At 55.9% G+C, this 4,789-nt stretch overlaps 1 pseudogene; it reads left to right on the top strand.

Moving 5' to 3' along the window:
* The first annotated feature begins 2,272 nt into the window (after nt 1-2,272).
* On the top strand, nt 2,273-2,880 carry LOC105532412 (annotated as a pseudogene).
* The last annotated feature ends 1,909 nt before the right edge of the window (nt 2,881-4,789 follow it).

Raw genomic sequence — 4,789 nt, 5'->3', positions numbered from 1 at the left:
CCCCCCACCCCCCACTGACCAAGCTCCACCGCCTCAACCCCGCAGGCTCCAGGGCCACTTTGGCTGCCACTGGGTGCATTCCATTGGGCGGAGCTTTGTCGCTGAGGCCGGGGCTCAGCATCACAGCCTCTGTCGGATCCAAGAGGCAGTGGACATGGAGGGTCCTCACTGTGAGGGTCCCAGGCTCTGGGGGCCCAGACGCAGGTTTCCGGCTGGACACACACTGGGGTGAGCAGGCTCCCTGGCTGTGTGGCCATGAACAAGCCCATCTCCGAACTCCAGTCTTCACATCTCTAAAAAGTAAAAATAAGAGGGCCCTCAAGGGGACTGGCAGTTCCCAGCCCTCTTGGGCCTTGCCCATTTCTGGTGTAGAGGATGGAGGCATCTGTTACAGCTCAGACTGGTGAGAAGCAAGCATGAGGCTACGGTGGCATTTTGGGGTAAAGTTTAGATTTTCCAGAAGAAGAAACAAGTGTAAGTGGCACATACCCTGTCCCCCTTCTGCTTTGCGCTGAACAGAGCTGTGATGTCTGAAACTGCAGCAGCCGCCTTGGGATGATGAGGGCAAAGAAAATTGGCATCACGGGGTGCCCAACCTGGGCTCCAAACCAAGGCCACTGCTGCTAGGCCTAGACTGCGGCTAAGAGAAAGAAAACACGACAGCTGAGTGACTGTTGTGCCCAATGCCTTCCTGTGGACCCTGGCATCTGCCGAGGTGGTGGGCACAGCATAGGTGGCACAGGCACATGTGAAGGTGCCTGTAAGAAGGCCTGGAAGGAGGCTGTGCCTGCCCAGCCGAGGGACCCCCTTTCTCCATGGGGAGATAGAGCCCCAGGAGGGGGCAGGAGCTGGAGCATGGGAGTGGCTGGAGCTGCGGAGGGGAGCTCTGGAGGACCCCACCTTCCCAGGGCTTGGACAGAGGGAGCCAGCTGCTGGGGACGTCCCTCTATCTGCTTGGACGGGGGAGCTAGCTGCTGGGGACATCCTTCTGTCTGCTCAGACAGAGAGTGCTGGCTGCTGGGGACGTCCCTCTGTCTGCCCGGTGTCCACCTGGCCTGAGTCCAGGTCCGAGCAGTCTGTGTGGATGAAGGAGCCGGTCGGGGTGGGGAACAAACAAAAGCCTGAAATGTAATCAGCTGGCTTCACGGCTACGGTGAGCGCGCGGGCCTCCTGCCTCCTGGTAGTCAGCACCGAGACTGCTGGAGCCGGCCTTGTCCTTAGAGGCAGCACCAGAAGAATGAAGTGCGGGTGAGGGGGGACCTTTGCTGCCCAGAGGCACGTGGTCTATTGGCTGCAGGTTTGTGCTCCCGCAGGAGTCACGGGTGGAAGCCCAACCCCAGTGCTGCAGCGTGTGGAGTAGGGTCCTCCCAGTGGGATCAGTGCCCTCATAGGAGAGAGTTGCCCTCCCCTTGCTCTGTTGCACCAGGAAACGAGGAAGGGCCCTCACCAGGAGGCCAGTCAGCTGGTGCCCGGATCTCTGGCTTCCACTCCAGAGTGGCAGGAAACCTGAGCCTGCAGCTCAGGTCGCCCGCGTGTGATTTTCTGCTACGGCCGCCTGAGCTGATTAAGACCTCCCCCGAAATCTGTGCAAAACCCCAGCGCTTTGAATGTCACCTCTGAGGCAAAAGCTGTGATAAACACAGGGATCTTGAGAGGTGCTTTTCCTGGGTCATCGGGGGGTGGGGGGGTCTAAATGCAATCATGCTTGTCCTTGTAAGAGACAGAAGAGAGACACAGAGAAGAGGCACAGAGGAGCCAGCCGTGGAGAGATACAGCAGAAGCTGGAGGCAACGGGAGGATCCTGGCCCGGAGCCTCCAGAGGGAGTGGGGGCCGTGTCCCAGAAGCGTGAGGGTCCTGCGTGTTGTTCTGCGCCCCTAAAGCTGGGGTAACTTGTTCCAGCAGTCACGGGAAACTGACACGTCCCAAACACAGCCTGGCGAGAACATAGGGCTGAGACATCGTCTCTGTCACACCCCAACACACAAAGACTGACTGTGACGGGTGCTGCGCGTCTCACCCAGAGCTCCGAAGGCATTTAGTTGAGTCCTGTTCTGACCTGAGGCCTGGCGCCTGGAGAGCCTTGTCCAGAACCGTCACGGAGTCCTGGGTCCTCGCTCCCCTCGGGAGCTGTGCGCTGGCCTGCACCTGGACAGAGCGGGAGACACCAGCCTCCACTGCCAGGAAGGCCCAGGGTCCTCCTCAGGGACCAAGAGGTAGGACACGGCCGCTCCCGGGGTCCTCGGGACGTCTGTGCCCTGAGGCGCCATCCCCATGTGCCCTTCGGGCTGGTCCAGGAGGAGGCCCTGCGGCGGCCACAGACTAGGGGGACAAAGCCCCAGGAACTCAGAACCTTGTGGGTTTTGGAAGAGGAGCCACGCAGCAAGGTCTCGACGCCTGCAAAGAGCTGAATGAGGAGCTGCGCTAGGAAGGGAGCGCAGCAGACCCAGTACTCAAATGCTGATGCTACAAAACACACCACAGGTTCTCCGAGCCGTGGGGATCGGGGCAGTGCTCTCCACAGACCGGAGCTGCAGGAGCTTGGTGGTGGCCAGCAGGCATGTCCCCGGCAGGTGCTGCGAGGGTGCCATCTCAGCTGAGAACCACCAGGCTCCGTGCCTATCTCACAGGGAGTGAAGGAGGCGGAGGGAGCCCCGGACTCACTGGGTTCTGACCCAGACCCTTCTTTTCTGCAGGGTGGAGTCCTCCTCCAAGAGAAGCCCAGGCCTGCGTTTGGGAGACCCAGGGACACCCAGGGCCGTCGCCTGCCCCTCTCTGGGGCTCCCAGGGGAGACTTCACGCAGTGCCCAGTGTCCTCCCGCTGGGATCTTCTTGCCCCTGAGGGGCGTCCATGTCCCCCAGCACCCCGAGGAAGAGAATGAGCTGTCTTTGGTGGGTGCTGTGCTATTTTCTGTCCTTATTTCACCCAGAACTCAATCCCTGCAAATGAATTTTGTCAAAGGCCCCTTTTCAGTATCAAGGAGCAGGAAGCAATATCCTTTAAAAACCGATTGGCCATACATTTCTGCTCATTAAATAAATATTTTTACTTTGGACCCGATTGATTTTTCAGACACGCAGAACAATGGGACTGACTCACTTGTGTGCAGCTGGGAGCCTCCTTCCTCCCTGGGGTCCTTTGAAGTCACAGTGAGGCGGCCACACCTGGTGCACAGGTGGAGCCCGGCCGATAGGCACCTGAATTCTCACCAGCTTCACAGAGTGTTCAGAAATAGGCTCTCACTCGGCCGACACGTCCCCTTCCTGGATCACTGGGGTGGGGTGCAAGGCATGGCATGCACCAGGGAGAAAAACGCTGAAGGGTGAAAACCGGCGGAGAGAGGGCCGAGAAAGGCTCCCCCACAGGCAGGTCAAGGAGAGAACCTGCAGTTCCACCACACCCGCCAGCCCCTGCCCAGGCAATCTCCCTGCTCTAGCATCTCAGCCTCAGCCTCTGATCCCTGACCGCCTTGCTCCCTGGTATCCAGAGCGAGGCCGGGACTCAGGGAGGGCCACGCCAATCACTTCTGTAAGGGAGGCTCTGTTCAGTCAGTCCTTCAACAAGCACGAATCCAGAGCCACAGGCACTGCTGGTCCCATCCCAGGTGCTGGTCACGGAGCGGAGAAAGCTTGAGGGCCATGGTGTCTACTGAGGGGGCAGATGACAAACCAGGAGCACGAGTCACAGCACACACTGGCGCAGCTGCAGGGAACTGGGCAGAGCCTGGTCAGGCACATGGGGCAGGCGGCTGCGGCCCTAACGTGGTGGTGGGCGCCACAGACCCTGTCAGAAGGTGTCTGAGCAGAGACATTTATTTGGTTTCATTATCATATAGAACAGAATAGAAAACTCAGACATGAAGCTGCACACCTATGCCCATCTGATCTTTGATAAGACCAACAAAAACAAGCAGCAGGGAAAGGACTCCCTGTCCGAGAGACGGTGCTGGGATAACCAGCTCAGTCACAGGCAGAAGAAGGAAACTGGACTCTTACCCTTCCCCATAGACAAAAATCAACTCTAGATGGATTAAAGACTCAAATGCAAGATGTCAAACTATAAACATCCTGAAAGACAACCTAGGAAATGCTCTTCTTGACGTTGGCGTTGGCAAAGAACTCTGGCTATGTCCCCAAAAGCAACTGCAACAAAAAAAAAAAAGACAAGTGAGACCTAATTAAACTAAAGAGCTTTTGCACAGCAGAGGAAACTGCCAGCAGAGGAAACAGACCCCTACAGAATGGGAGAAAATATTTGCAAACTATGCATCTGACAAAGGCCCAATATCCAGCATCTACAGGAAACTTAAATCAACAAGCAAAAAACAACCCCATTAAAAAATGGGCAAAGGACAGGAACAGATACTTCTCCAAAGAAGACATACAAGTGACCAACAAGTATAAGAAAATTCTCATTATCAGAGAAATGCAAATCAAAACCACAATGAGATGCCAGCTTAGCAGTCAGAATGGCGATTATTACAAAGTCAAAAAACAACAGATGCTGGTGAAGCCAAAGAAAAAAGGTGATGCTCACACACTGCTGGTGGGAATGTAAATTAGCCCAGGCCTGTGGAGAGCAGTCTGAAGATTCCTCAAAGATCTTAAAACAGAGCTACTGCTCAACCTAGCAATCCCATTACTGGGTGTATACCCAAAAGAAAATAAAGGATTCTACCAAAATGACACATATGTTCATCACAGTGTTATTCACAATAGGAAGACATGGAGCCAACCCAGGTGCCCATCAATAGTAGACGACTACATAAAGAAAACGTGGTAGGTATACAC

Source organism: Mandrillus leucophaeus, unplaced genomic scaffold, assembly GCF_000951045.1.
Source record: "Mandrillus leucophaeus isolate KB7577 unplaced genomic scaffold, Mleu.le_1.0 Scaffold957, whole genome shotgun sequence".
Classification (NCBI taxonomy): domain Eukaryota; kingdom Metazoa; phylum Chordata; class Mammalia; order Primates; family Cercopithecidae; genus Mandrillus; species Mandrillus leucophaeus.
The sequence above is the reverse complement of the archived record's forward strand: the minus strand, read 5'-3'. Positions and strand labels throughout refer to the sequence as shown.